At 36.8% G+C, this 15,871-nt stretch overlaps 1 protein-coding gene and 1 pseudogene across 1 annotated transcript in view; both read right to left on the bottom strand.

The window, feature by feature from the left end:
• AVEN (apoptosis and caspase activation inhibitor) overlaps window positions 1-15,871 on the bottom strand; it is a 235,629-nt gene that overhangs the window by 93,494 nt on the left and 126,264 nt on the right. The window lies entirely within an intron of this gene.
• The window catches only part of LOC141521981 (uncharacterized), a 43,542-nt pseudogene continuing 35,148 nt past the window's right edge, over window positions 7,478-15,871 (bottom strand).

Raw genomic sequence — 15,871 nt, 5'->3', positions numbered from 1 at the left:
TGAGAAATATTTTGCCTGTAAGTCCAAGAAGGATCAAAACACTCAGTCTGAAGATGAGGAAGCACAAACTCCTGCATCTAAAGACTCCAAGAAAAACAGAAACTGGGAACAGGCTATGATGGAGTTAGAAGAAAAACTGGGAAAAGAAATAAGAGAGATTCAGGAAAAACATGAAAATGAAGTCAGCAGCCTAGTCAAGGAAATCCAAAAAAATGCTGAAGAAAATAGCATGCTAAAAACCAGCTTAGGTCAAATGGATAAAACAAGTTCAGAAAGTTATTGAGGAAAAGAATGCTTTAAAAAACAGAATTGGCCAGATGGAAAAAGAGATCAGAAAGCTCTCTGAGGAAAACAAATCCTTCAGACAAAGAATAGAACTCAGGGAGATTGATGAATTTACCAGAAATCAGAAATCAATACTTCAAAACCAAAAGAATGAAAAATTAGAAGAAAATGTGAAACATCTCATTGAAAAAACAACTCATATGGAAAACAGATTTAGGAAAGATAATTTAAAAATTATTGGAATACCTGAAAGTCATGATCAGGAAAAGAACCTTGACATCATTTTCAAAGAATTACTACAGGAAAATTGCCCTGATATCCTAGAAGCAGAGGGCAAAATAGAAATGGAGAGAATCCACAGATTCCCCCAGAGAAAGAGATCCCAAAAAACCAACCCCCAGGAATATTATAGCCAAGTTCCAGAACTCCCAAGTCAAAGAGAAAATATTACAAGCAGCCAGAAGGGCACAATTCAAATAGCATGGAGCTGCAATCAGGATCTCACAGGACTAAGCAGCAACTACATTAAAAGCTCATAGGGCTTGGAATATAATATACCAGAAGGCAAAAGAGCTTGGAATGCAACTGAGAATCAACTACCCAGCAAAACTGAATGTCCTCTTCCAGGGCAAAAGATGGACTTTCAATGAACCAGGGGAATTTCAAATGTTCCTGTTGGAATGGCCAAACCTGAACAGAAGGTTTGATCTTCAAATACAGGACTCAGGTGAAGCATAGAGATTGGAGGAGAAGGGGAAAATATGAGGGACTTAATGATGATGAACTGCATGTATTCCTGTATAGAAAAATGACACTGATAATACTCATATGAACCTTCTCAGTTAATAGAGCAGGTAGAGGGAGCTTTTATAATAAGTTGAAGTATAGGAGAAAGCTGAATTCGAAGATAAAATATGGTGTAAAAATGGAGTCAATAGAAAAAAAGGGAAATGTAATGGGAGAAAGAAAAAGGAGAGGGGGAATAGGTCAAGATATTTCATATAATAAGTTTTTTCTTTATTACAATGAGCTATTGCAGTGATATAGAAGGGGGAGGCAAGGGGGAATGAGGGAACCTTCGCTCTCATCAGAGGTGGCTAGGAGAAGAAACAGCATATATATTCAATGGGGTATAGACATCTGGAGTAAGAAGGAGGGGGGAGCAGGGGGAAGGGGTAGGGATGTGAATAAAGGAGGAGAGGATGGACCATGGGGGAGAGTGGTCAGATATAATACATTTTGTTTTTTACTTCTTGCAAGGGGCTGGGATTGAATGGCCTGTTCGGGACCATAGGGCCAGGTGGATGCTGGGCCTAAGGGGTGGTATGGGGGCTCAGGGCCTCTTGGCCTCAGGGACAGGGATCTGTCTGATGCACCACTCAGCTACCCTACAGCAGAGTCAGAGTGAAAGGAGAGAGAAAATATAGTACATGAAATTGGAGAAATTCAAAAGGAGGGAGTGATAACGGTAGAAAAATATGGAAGTAACTTTTGTGATGGACTTATAAAGAATGTGATCTACCCGCGACAGAGTTGGTGGTGCTGGAACACAGATTGAAGCACATTTCATTATTAATTTAGTAGTAGTAGTAGTAGTAGTAGTAGTAGTAGTAGTAGTAGTAGTAGTATTTGGGGGGTGCAGGGCAAATGGGGCTCGGTGGCCTGCCTGGGGCCGCATAGCAGGGTGATCATTGCGTGTTTGAGGCCGAATTCGGACCCTGGATCAAGGGCCAGTGCTCTGTCCACCACCCAGCCACCCCTACTATTATTACTATTTTATTTTATTTTAGGTCTTTTTTTTTTTTTTGGTTTATGCAGGGCAATGGGATTGGGGTGGCTTGCATATCTCACAGCTGGGTGATTGTTGGGTGTACAGGGCCAGATATGGGTTTGGGTGCTCCTGGCTCCAGGGCTGGTGTTCCGTCCACTGCACCACCTGGCCATAACCTACAATTATTACTGTTATTGTTTTAATTTTAATTTTAATTTTTTTCTCTCCCCTTTACTTTATCGCTCAAGTGAGTCTATATTTTTTGGGGGAGGTGTACTTTTTTTACTCTTAAACAAGAATATTTTATTAATGTATGAAAAAATTGTAAAAAATGAGAATAAATATTAAATTACAAAAATAAAAAATAAAAAAATAGAATGGAATCTGTGGAAGTTAATGACTTCATGAGACAAGATTTTGTTGAAACCAAAAGATCAAAAAATAGAAGACCACATAAAATACCTCATCAGCAAAAGCACTGAGCTCAAGAACCATTCAAGAAGGAACAACCTGAGAATTATAGGACTTCATGAAAACATTGAAGAGAAAAAAATCCTGGACTTAATATAACAGAATTTAGTAATGGAAAACTATCCTGATATCATGGAACCAGAGGACAAAACTGTTATTGAAAAAATACATAGATCCTCTCCGGAAAGAGATCCTAAAATGAAAACACCAAGAAATGTTGTGACCAAATTCTAAAACTGTCAGATAAAAGAGAAAATCCTGCAAGCAGCCAGAAAGAAACAATTTAAATACCAAGGAGTCACAGTAAGGATTACGCAGGATCCAGCTGCATCAACATTAAGGGATTGAAGGGACTAGAATGAGATATTCTGAAGAGCAAGGGACCTTGGAATGCAACCCAGAATCCACTATCCTGCAAAGCTGAGCCTTCTCTCCCAGGGAAAAGATGGACATTTAAGGAACTGGGAGACTTCCAACATTTCCTGACAAAAAGACCAGAGCTAAATAGAAAATTTTGACATCAAACAGGAGGCTCAAGAGACATATGAAAGGGTTTAAAAAAAAGGGGGAAAGGGAAAAAAACTGCTATCTAATAAGATGAAACAAGATAAATCCCTTCCTTAGAGAAAGACTCTAATAACTCTAGAGAACTGTAACTCTATTAAAGAGAATATACTTAGCCAGAAGTGAAATAGTGAAACTAAAATGGGAGGGAACTTCAACTTATCCCTCTCAGATCTAGATAAATTAAATATAAAATGAACAAGAAAGATGAGATATGCTAGAACTCTGAAGAATACTAAATAGAAACAGAAATAATACATATTTCTATGACATACAAGTATCTTCATAAAAAAAGTGACCATGTATTTGGAAATAAAAACCTCACAAAGAAAAGTAGAAATATTAAATATATTTTTATCATGCAAAATAAAATTACAATCAAAAAAGGAATGTGAGGGTGGCTAACACCGACCTTGGAGTCAGGAAAACCTGGGTTCAAATCTGACCTCAGACACTTAATAATTACCTAGCTGTGTGGCCTTGGGCAAGTCACTTAACCCCATTGCCTTGAAAAATCTAAAAAGAAAGGCATGTGAAGAATAGATTAAAATTATTTAAAAAGTAAATACCTCTGTCCCCAATAATAAATGGGCTAAAAAAATCATATTAACAATAATTTCATTAAAGTTAATGACATCAGTGAGGTAATATATCAAAACTTGTCAGATGCAGCCAAGGTAGTATATAGCAGATATTCATATCTCTAAGTAATCTCCAATTACTTTTCCCAAAAACCCTCCAATATTCATCATTTTCCTTTTTTTTTAATATTAACCAATCTGATAAGTGTGAGGTGGTATCTCAGAGTAGTCTTAATGTGCATTTCTATGATCAATAGTGACTTAGAGAATTTTTTCATATGACTAAAGTTAGCTTTGATTGGGGAAATGAGGCTTGAACAAAGATATTTGTTACAAAAAAAAATAATTTCCCCAGTTTTCTTCTTTTTTAAAATTTTTTGTTGCATTGATTTTGTTGGTACAAAAACTTTTCAATTTTCTATAATTAAATTAATTATTGTACATTTTGTAATGTTCTCTATATTTTCTCTGGTCTGAAAATTGCTTCTGGATCAGAGTCAGTCTTTACATGATTCTTTCATGCTCCACCTGAATATCTACCTAGCTATATTTTTCAGCCACATTTAATGGCACCCAATGTGGGGCTAAAGTGGGGGCAGCTTCACCTAGGCACCCTGGATCATTATCCATCTAACAGAAAGGTGAAGGACTCAAAGGAAATATGTCTATTAATTGAATATATATATATATTTGAACATAGCCGATGCAAAAAAAATTTGTATACATTTTTAACAAAAGTTTTGTTTTTTTCTTCATTTTTGATGGGAGGAAGGAGGGGAAGGGAAGGAAGAAAAGAAGGTGGATTTCTACTGACTGAAAATGTGTGTGTGTGTGTGTGTGTGTACATATATAGATATACATAGTTTTTTAAAAAAAACTTAATGTTTCTATATGAAACAAAATTATTTTTAAGTATAATAAATAATTGCATTAAATTTTTTCTTCCTACTTTTCAGGAAAAAGATGCAAAGGGTAGACATAAAGCCAAGAAAGACACAACTAAAACAACACTAGACTTCAAGATAGGAGACTTAGATTCTACTCCCCACTGTATCATTAAATAGTTTTTGAACTTGAGGAAGTCTTTTAACTTTCTCAGCTTCTAGCCTAAATTATTTTTAAAATGCCTTCCAGTTAAAAATAATCTATAAGTACAATTACTAAATCTCAATTTACTCTACAAATTCTCTTTAAAAATACTACAAGAGTGTTCATTTTGCCCTAAGAAACAGTATTCTTTTTTAAGAAGTGCCACTTGAGAGGGGCAGCTAGGTGGCGTAGTGGATAAAGCACCGGCCTTGGAGTCAGGAGTACCTGTGTTCAAATTTGGTCTCAGACACTTATTACCTAGCTGTGTGGCCTTGGGCAACCCACTTAACCCCCATTTGCCTTGCAAAAACCTAAAAAAAAAAGTGCCACTTGAAAATAAACTTAAATATTTTCATAAATACTATAAACTTATATAAAATTTCCATAAATACTAAAATCTGATATGGATAGCCATGGCTTTCCCCCCAATTCTTTTTCTACTCTAGACAGATTTCATTGTATCGGATGCAACTACATCTGCCACCCATTCCTTAGGAAGAAGAGGTATTCCTACTTTCCTGGGAATACTGTCCTTTCAAAAGGCCTGTCAACAGGATTGACACAAATAATACATAATGAGTAAGTCAGTAGCTAGAATCTCAATCAGAACATGTATTCAGAATCACTTAGTAGATGAAGCTCAAAACTTTAAAATTTTAACATTTCATTTCATTTACTGGTCTATTAAAACAGATTTATCATAAGCATTATTTTACTTAATGATTTACATAAACAAATTAGGTACTAAAATTTCTTAAGAGGCTGGTAGAAAGCAGTGATGATTATTTCCATTATTAAGTTGATTAAAAACAAAGATACAGGAAAATTACATATTTAATTTTTTTAAAAATATTTTACTTCATTATTTTCTCCCAAAAGCAGAAAAGTTAGTCTGTGGCAGATCTGAAATAGAAAGCTACTACAGACCAGATCTAAGTGGCAATATTCCTCTCTTACTGCCAGACACAAAGCCGATTGGCAAAAGAGAAAACATCTCCTCCTAGTCAGAATAAACCTCCTATAAAGAAAATGACAATGGGCAGAGAAAGAGTACCTCTCAGGGGACTGCTACATTCATAATTTAGAGGTAACACTAATATTCTTTTCAATGGAATTTAACAAATGAATTATGTCCAGGTACAAAAATCTAAGATTAGGTGGGGAAAGCATCTGAGGTAATCATACATGGTCATTAGTAAATAATTTTTGTGGATACTACCTTAACTCTAAGAATTACAGAGGTTGCTATTAAGTAATTAGCAACTTCAACTGAAGGTTTGGTCACAAGCTATTCTGACAACATGTAGCAAAGAAAATCAGTGCTATAAGAAAATAAATTCATTCTATCAAACATTTTCAGAAAGAAAAATCAATGCCAATAAAAATATAATTAGTAAAAGCAAAGAGGGAAAAATCTTCATTTTCAGCCCTTCTTTTCTTAGATCCAAAGACCAGTATGTTAAAAATACCTCTGAAGAGTTTTATTATCAAAGGCAGCTATTAATTTCTACATAAGGATAAAGTGTATTTCACCTGTGAATTTTCCTCATGATTGAGCCACTAATTCAGTACAACTGGTCACCATACTGTCTTTTTTTTTTCTTGTACAAATTTGTTTTACATTAATAAAATATTCTTGTTTAAGAGTAAACAAAATATCCCTCCCCGCCATGAACATAGTTGCTTGGGCGATAAAGTAAAGGGGAGAGAAAAAAGTTAAAATTAAAAAAGAATAATAATAATAATTGTAGGTATGGCCAGGTGACACAATGGACGAAGCACCAGCCCTGGAGCCAGGAGCACCCAAGCCTACATCTAGCCCCATAGACCCAACAATCACCCAGCCGTGTGACATGCAAGCCACCTAATCCCCACTGCCCTGCAAAAACAAAAATGAAGGGAAAAAAAGACCCCAAATAAAATAAAATAGTAATCATAGTAGGGGTGGCTGGGTGGCAGACAGAGCATTGGACCTTGAGCCAGGAGCACCCAGATCCAAATCCAGTCTCAGACACCCAAAGATCACCCTGCTATGTGGCCCCAAGCAGGCCACCCAGCCCCATTTGCCCTGCACCCTCCCCCAAATAATAATAACAAAAAATGTGCTTCAGTCTTTGTTCCAACACCAACAACTCTGTCACGGGTGGATCACATTCTTTATGATAAGTCCATCGCAAAAGTTGCTTCCATATTTTTCCAACGTTGCCATTGCTGATCGCAACTTCCTCCTTTGGTATTTCTCCACTACCATGTACTATATTTTCTCTCTCCTTTCACTCTGAATCTGCTGTAGGGTAGCTGAGTGGCTCAGCAGACAGATCCCTGGTCCTGGGGCCAAGAAGCCCTGAGCCCCCCTACCATCCCTTAGGCCCAGAATCCACCTGGCCCCATGGTCCTGGACAATCCCAGCCTCTTGCAAGAAGTAAAAAAACAAAATGTATTATATCTGACCACTCTCCCCCATGGTCCATCCTCTCCTCCTTTATTCACATCCCTACCCCTTCCCCCTTCCCCCTGCTCCCCCCTCCTTCTTACTCCAGATGTCTATACCCCATTGAATATATATGCTGTTTCTTCTCCTAGCCACCTCTGATGAGAGCGAAGGTTCCCTCATTCCCCCTTGCCTCCCCCCCTTCTATATCACTGCAATAGCTCATTGTAATAAAGAAAAAACTTATTATATGAAATATCTTGACCTATTCCCCCTCTCCTTTTTCTTTCTCCCATTACATTTCCCTTTTTTTCTATTGACTCCATTTTTACACCATATTTTATCTTCGAATTCAGCTTTCTCCTGTGCTTCAACTATAAAAGCTCCCTCTACCTGCTCTATTAACTGAGAAGGTTCATATGAGTATTATCAGTGTCATTTTTCTATGCAGGAATACATGCAGTTCATCATCATTAAGTCCCTCATATTCCCCCCCACCTCCAATCTCCATGCTTCACCTGAGTCCTGTATTTGAAGATCAAACCTTCTGTTCAGCTCTGGCCATTCCAACAGGACCATTTGAAATTCCCCTGGTTCACTGAAAGTCCATCTTTTTCCCTGGAAGAGGACATTCAGTTTTGCTGGGTAGTTCATTATCGGTTGCATTCTAAGCTCTTTTGCCTTCAGGTATATTATATTCCAAGCCCTACAAGCTTTTAATGTAGTTGCTGCTAAGTTCTGTGAGATCCTTATTGCAGCTCCATGGTATTTGAATTTTGTCCTTCTGGCTGCTTGTAATATTTTCTCTTTGACTTGGGAGTTCTGGAACTTGGCTGTAATATTCCTGGGGGTTATTTTTTTGGGATCTCTTTCTCAGGGGGATTGGTGGATTCTCTCCTTTTCTATTTTCCCCTCTGCTTCTAGGATATCAGGGCAATTTTCCTGTAGTAATTCTTTGAAAATGATGTCAAAGCTCTTTTCCTTATCATGACTTTCAGGTATTCCAGTAATTTTTAAATTATCTTTCTTAAATCTGTTTTCCATATCAGTTGTTTTTTCAATGAGATGTTTCATATTTTCTTCTAATTTTTCATTCTTTTGGTTTTAAAGTATTAATTCCTGATTTCTGGTAAATTCATCAATCTCCCTGAATTCTATTCTTTGTCTGAAGGATTTGTCCTCCTCAGAGAATTTTCTTATCTCTTTTTCCATCTGGCCAATTTTGCTTTTTAAGGCATTCTTCTCCTCAATAACTTTTTGAATTGTTTTATCCATTTGACCTGAGCTGGTTTTTAGCATGCTATTTTCTTCAGCATTTTTTTGGATTTCCTTGACTAGGCTGCTGACTTCATTTTCATATTTTTCCTGCATCTCTCTCCTTTCTTTTCCCAGTTTTTCTTCCAACTCCCTCAATTGATTTTCAAAGTCTTTTTTTGAGCTCTATCATAGCCTGATCCCAGTTTCTGTTGTTCTTGGAGTCTTTAGATGCAGGAGCTTGTGTTTCCTCATATTCAGACTGAGTATATTGATCCTTCTTGGGATCATAGATAATGTATTTCTCAATGGTGTTCCTCTTTTTTCTCTGCTTGCTCATTTTCCCAGCCTAAGCCTGTTTTGGGGGTGCTTCCTGTGCTTTTGGGACACTCCCACAAGGGTCTCAGTGTGTGAGGCTCTGTCCTCCCTCCTGTTCTGTGAATGACCATATGTTCCCCCCTCTGCTATGGGGCTGAGGTGGAGGGGGCCCTTGCTGTTGTATTGGGGGGGGGGGCCTAGACTGCAATCAGGATCTGAATGTGTTCAGAGCCCCAGAGTCCTGTTCCAGGGGCATAGCTCAGCAGTCTCTCTCTCCCACCATACTGTCTTTAAAAAAAAAAAAAAAAAAAAGCTTGTTAAATATCCAAGCTTTTGGAACAAAAACTCTATTTTTGACAAAAATTGCTGGGCAAACTATTAAACTATAGCAGAAACTAGGTATAGATCAACATCTCACATGGTATAACAAGACAAGGTCAAAAGAGATACATGCTTTACATATAATGAATGATAGCAAAGAGCATGGAATACTTTATCTGTCAGATCTATGGAAATTTAGAACCAGAGAAAATATAGAGAACATTGCAAAACATAAAATACATCATTTTAATTATATAAAATTTAAAAGGTTTCTCACAAACAACAAAAATTAAAAGAAAAGCAGAAAACTGGGGGAAAACTTTTCCTGTATCTCTGATAAAGACTTCATTTCTCAAATATATAGAAAACTGAATCAAATTTATAAAAATACAAGTCATTCCCCAAATGATAAATGGTCAAAGGATATGAACAGGCAGCTTTCAGACAAAGAAATCAATTTTAAAAATTCTCTAAATCATTATTGATCACAGAAATACAAATTAAAACAACTCTGAGGCACCATCTTGCCTATCAGACTGGCTATTGAAAAAAAAAGGAAAATGATGAATATTGGAAGGGATGGGGGAAAAGTAGGGCATTAATGCACTACTTATTGAGCTATGAACTGATCCAACCATTCTGGAGAGCAATTTGGAACTTTGCCTAAAGGACTAGAAAACTGCATATTTTTTAGTCCAGCAATATCACTGCTAGGTCTCTTTAAACAAATATATTTATAACACCTCTTTTTTGTGGCAGCTAAAAATTGGAAATGGAAGAGATGCCCATCAACTGGAGAAAAGGCTAAATAAGCCATGGTCTATAATAATAATGGATTATTATTGTGCTAAAAGAAACAAGTAGGATGAGTAAAAAAAAAACCTGGAAAGACTTCCATAAACTGATAAAAAGTAAAGTGAACATAACCAGGAGAACACTGTACACAATAGTGAAATACTCAGCTATTCTCAGCAGTACAATTATCTCTACCAATCCCAACAGTCTAATGATGAAACATACTAACCACCTCCACATGAAGAACTGATATTGTTTGACTTCAGACTGAAACAAGCTACTTTTCACTTTCTTTCCTTTTCTTTTAGTTTTTTTGAGTCCTGTCCAGATTTTTATTATTTTGAGTCTTCTTGTCCAAAATGATCAATATGGAAATGCACATATAACCTATATTGGATTGCTTACCATCTCAGGAAGGGAAGGAGAGAGGAAGGAGAGGGAGAGAGAGAGAGAATTTGAAACAAAAAAAAATTTAATTGTTTTAACATGTAATTGGGGTCAAAAATAAAATATATTAAGTTAATTTTTTTAAAAAGAATTCTTTCCAATTCCCACATGCCAACAAGAGGCCAAAGGACTATCCTCTGCCCATATCGATCTTCATTGCCTGGTACCCACCAGTGCTGGCCAACAGTTCTTGGCTAGATGCTGACCCCCAGTTCTGTCTTTGGTACCCAGACCTTTACTCCTCTACAATCCTCAGGTTCACACTTCCTTCCCAAAATATGTCTGGGACTATCTGTCCTGCATCATTCCCTAAGGCCACCAGGTCTTATCTGTCTTGCTGATTTGTCTGTCAGACTCTATGAACCACATGATTTTTTCTTCTTCCTTAAGACTGAATTCTCCCTCCACTATGTGTTGTCTTCTCCAATTGGAATGTTAGGTCCTTGAATCAAGGGCTATATTATTTTTCTATTTTTATCCCCAGTCTTGCATGCAGTGTTGATACACTTAGAAAAAGTTTAATAAATGTTTCTCCATTCCATTTATAAATGCTTCTAAACTTTTTATTCTATCAACCCAATTTTTCTCAATACCACATCAATAGCAACTTTAAAAATAGAAGAAGCCCATCACTATATGGAGCTTGGTGATGACTTGGTTCAATTTCCCTGGAATAAGTATAGTATAGGAGAAAGAACCCTGAATTTAGAGTCTGAAGACTGGGGTTTTATCCCCAGTTCTTGAGTATCCCTGACTCAATGTCCCTGAATGTGCTTCTTTATTTACAAAATAGAAATAATAATAATATTGTGAAAAAAGTTGTTGTAAAATACTTAATTCAGAAATGTACCACAAGTTAATGGTAGACTAACACTGAGGGCGGGGTGGGGGGGAGGGCTCCCTTTGAAGCAGGGCACAGGAAAATGGCCTTGTTGGACTTAAAGGTCATACCCATACTAGAGCCTAGAATGACACTAATGTGCAATGAGTAATGTTTTAGCCACTCCTTGGAGGACTGCCCTTGTGGCATACTATTGGAGCCAGGTGGTAAACCACTCCCCAAGCACCAGCTTTGTCCAACTCACTATGGAAACACATTTAAGTAAGGTCTTAGGGAGTGGAAGTCTCTCACTCTCTTTTTCTCTCTCTTCTTTGTAGGGGGGTCATTTTCTCTCTCTAAGCTAGAACCATATTCTCTCAGCCTATGCTGCTGGAAAAATATGATCTCTTCTCCATGTGGCCGGACTCACTCGAGTCTAAGCCCTAAGCCCAGTCAGCTCCTATAACTGTTTTCCTTTCTCTCTTTCCATCTGGTACTTTCGTCTAGAGCTTTGCTATTCAGCCTGTCCTAAAGTAGCTTATTGTCTCTTCAGGAAAAAGTTCAAAGTGTGAATTTTGCAGGCTTATGAAAGAAAAATCCTGAGCTTTTCTACTTCAGAATTAGTCTTATCTTTATGGAGGCACCTACCTGACATCACCTTTCCCCCACTCCTGCAAGTCTAGTCATGCCAAAGGGGCATGAGTATTTTGAATTTATTAAAAGTGGAGCATAGGATTCTTCCCTTATATATAATTTAAAATTTTAAGACTAAAACTTTATATGCAATTTTTGATTGTGTTGTAGTTTAAAAATCTTTGGGAAAAGTACAAATGGGGACAGTTAAAGTAGTGGAGCGTTTTAAGGAATCACCCCCATTTGTAGACAGAATCTTAGCTTTTTAAGGAATCAAGATGGAGGAGGCCATCTGTTCAAATTTCCTTTTGCTATATAGCAAATCAAATAATGCCAAATAATTGAAATTATAAATTGAATTTCTATAATAGATAATCTAGGTATAATCTATTTTGATCTTATTTTAAGTGAAATTTAGTATTACTGAAACATTTAAGTGAGTTTTAAACCAAGATATCTCATTTGTAAAGGGAATTAAGGGGAGATGCCTCCCTGGATCATAGTGAAAATCATCTGATTGACGGTCACATGCTTGCTTTTTATCTCTTTAAGAAAATTTCCTATAAGGAAATTTGGATATACATGGAAGTTTAATTAATTTAATCGATAGTGAATGGGTTAACCATGTGTTGTAACTCTTTAAAGAAACTGAGCCACTGGTTTACCCTAATTGAGGTTTTAAAAATAAAATACATAAAGTAAATTTTAAAGATCTGCTAAAATATTGTTTTACAATAATGAATACTGTATTAGATACTTTTTCTCTCTTCCTTAGAAAGCTGAGTCACCTTAAAAACCAGGCCTCCTTAAAACAAGAGAGAAGTAACTTGAAATTGTGTGTTACTTTTATGAATAATTAGAATAGATTCTGAAAGTTTTTTTAATTTGATTTTTAAGGTAATTTTTTCATGTGTGTATTTATGTAATAGAACATGTTTTAATTTAGAATGCAAAATTACTCATCTAAAACTCTATTTGACAACATTTGAGAAAAATTACATCCATGAGTTTAATTTCTAGCCCCAGTCTAAATGAAATGAAAGTTCTAAAATATGAATTATTCCCTTTGTTTGAGTTTGGGATTTAATTGCTTTAAAAGACTAATTTACAATTCATAAGCAATAGCAGATTATCATCTAATTTAGGAAGTCATCATTTGTTAAGATGAGTCTAACTCCATGCTGGAGCATGTTTAAAATTTTATTTATTTAAGGCAATAGAATTAAGAGTGACTTGCCCAAGATCACACAACTAAGGCAATTATTAAGTGCCTGAAGCCGAATTTGAACTCAGGTCCTCCTGACTCCAGGACAGGTGCTCTATTCACTATACCACCTAGCTGCCCCCAGGAGCATTTTTAATTTTCTAAGTGACTTGGCTTCAGCTAGAAACTGCAAAACTCCCTTTAAATTAGATTTAAGGGGCAGAGTCAAGATGGGACAGAAGAGGACCATCTCTTAGTTGCTCTCACTCAAAACTTATAAGTTTTAGCTTATAAGCTAAGGACTCTAACTAATTTTTCAAGAGACAGAATCCACAGAGGAATGCAGTGAGGCAGTTCTCCAACCCAAGGTAACCTGGAAAAGAGAAGAAAGGCGTGGCTCCACGGGGTTGGGATCAGAGGTGGCCCACCAGAGCAAATGAACTTCAGCCTCCCAGAGGCAGCATCAGGGTGCTGAGAGCCCCGGCTCATGGCAGCAGGAGCAGTTTCCTGACTTACACCCCAGGGAGCACCAGGCGCAACTTGGGGAATGGGGGGTAGGACCTCTGCTAGAGTGAGCACATGAAGCCTAACCCTCAGGGCACTCAGCCAGTAGCATGGCCAAGGCAGTCCAGATCCAGGAACCAGAAGCAGGCAGAGCTGGTAAGCAGGAGCCCCCAGGGCATGAGTGCTGAGCCTAGGGAGGGGAATGGAGAGAGAGAAAGAGACTACCAAGCTCTCTGTCCTCTGTACCTGGAACAGGACTCTGGGGTACTAACCCCATTCAGATCCTGATCGCAGTCTAGGCCCCACATAGAACAGCAGGGGACCCCCACCTCAGCCCCAAGGCAGAGGGGTACGCTTACAGTTATTCACAGACCAGGAGGGAAGACAGGGCCTCACACACAGAGATCCTTGTGGAGGTGTCCCAATAATACTCAAAAGCTCAGGAAGCACCCCAAAACCAGGCACAGACTGGAGAAATGAGTAAGCAGAGAAAAAAGAGGAACACCATTGAGAAATACTTTGCCTATGATCCCAAGAAGGATCAAAACACTCAAACTGAAGATAAGGAAGTACAAGCTCCTGCATCTAAAGACTCCAAGAAAATCAGAAATTGGGCTCAGGCTATGAAAAGAGCTCAAAATTGAGCTCTTTGAAAATCAAGTAAGGGAGGTAGAAGAAAAATTGGGAAAAGAAATGAGAGAGATGCAGGGAAAACATGAAAAAGAAGTCAGCAGCTTAGTCAAGGAGATCCAAAAAAAAAAAAATGCTGAAGAAAACAACATGTTAAAAACCAGCATACGTCAAATGGATAAAACAGTTCAAAAAGTTCCTGAGGAGAAGAATGCTTTAAAAAGCAAAATTGGCCAGATGGAAAAAGGGATGAGAAAGTACTCTGAAGAAAACAAATCCTTCAGATGTAGAATAGAACTGAGGGAGGCTGCTGATTTTATGAGGAATCAGGACACAATACTTCAAAACCAAAAGAATGAAAAATTAAATTGGATTTAAACTAGAAGAAAGAGTTCAAGATAAATATATAACAATAAATTTTTAAGTTTTAAAATGCATAAATGTGGCCATGTTATTTTGAGAGTCCTAAATGTTATATTTAGAAATACTGATAAATAGTAGCAAATAATAGTAGTAGGATTATTACTAAACATTTAGGAATTTAAAATTGCACTGTTGACAAAGAGAATGAATGAAAAAAGTTTAAGTGAAATGGATCTCTTATGTAATACTTAAGCATTATTGCTTTCTGATAATTTTGTTTTAATAAGGGTAACTTAAATGGGCTTAAACAAAACCCTTGTCCTTTTGTGACCATCTTTTTATTTAAAAAAAAAAACAATACTGCCTTTCTAAGAACCTTTTGAGGTTTATGTATGATACTTAAAATACTTCATATCAATTGGGTTTGATAAGTTTACATCTTAAGGATTTGTTTTTACTTTAATGCTGAATAAGAACAAAAGAATTTTTTTTCCAAACTAGTTTAAGTTTTGCTTGTGATTTTAATTTTCCATTCTGTTAGCTAGTACAATAATCAGATGTTAACAACTATTGGTCCAACTTATTTAATTAATGAGATCATAGAACCCTATATATTTTCATTGTTAAATTTGCTAGTTTGATTTTGTTTTGAACCTAATTCTGATAAATATATTTAAAGACAAAACCTACTTCTCTGCCTCTTTGGCAAGAGTACTGGGGTATTTTCTGGATAGTCATACCCAGTTACTAGCATTTGAATGAATGAATCTTGCTTTCAGGGTCTCCCCAACTCCCTACCCACATGCTCTGTGAAGATCTTTAACTGCTACTGTGATAAATGAGACTCTGGGACTTTATTCTTTTGGGGGGTCTATGGTCATTAAGGTTTTTATTATTTTTTTATTTTTTGCAAGACAGTGAGGTTAAATGGCTCGCCTAAGGTCACACAACTAGGTAATTATTAAGTATCTGAGACTGGATTTGAACTTGGGTCCTCCTGACTCCAGGGCTGGTGTTCTACACACTGTGCCACCGAGATGCCCTGGTCATGAGGTTTTTAATATAAAAAGTATAATATAATATCTATATTCTCTGTGCTAGGAATTTGAAAAATGTCCTTAACAGTTCTCCTATAAGTAATGGGTTTAATTGTGGTTTGTAACTGTGTGAAGTTCTGAGGAATCAGATCTACAACTATTTGATTATCACTTATGAAAATATAAATTATTTTAAGTTACTGTAATGATGTTGAAATCTGAAATTGGTCATTTAGTACTCTGTGGAGACAAGGAGGGGAGTATCAAAAGTTATTTTCTCACAAGTACTCCATCTGCAGTTATGCATGTCAAACTCCGTAGGGCTAGTGGCATTATTGGTGCAGTGGTATCCT

Source organism: Macrotis lagotis, chromosome 4 (assembly GCF_037893015.1).
Source record: "Macrotis lagotis isolate mMagLag1 chromosome 4, bilby.v1.9.chrom.fasta, whole genome shotgun sequence".
Classification (NCBI taxonomy): domain Eukaryota; kingdom Metazoa; phylum Chordata; class Mammalia; order Peramelemorphia; family Peramelidae; genus Macrotis; species Macrotis lagotis.
This window is presented reverse-complemented; position numbering and strand designations above follow the sequence as displayed.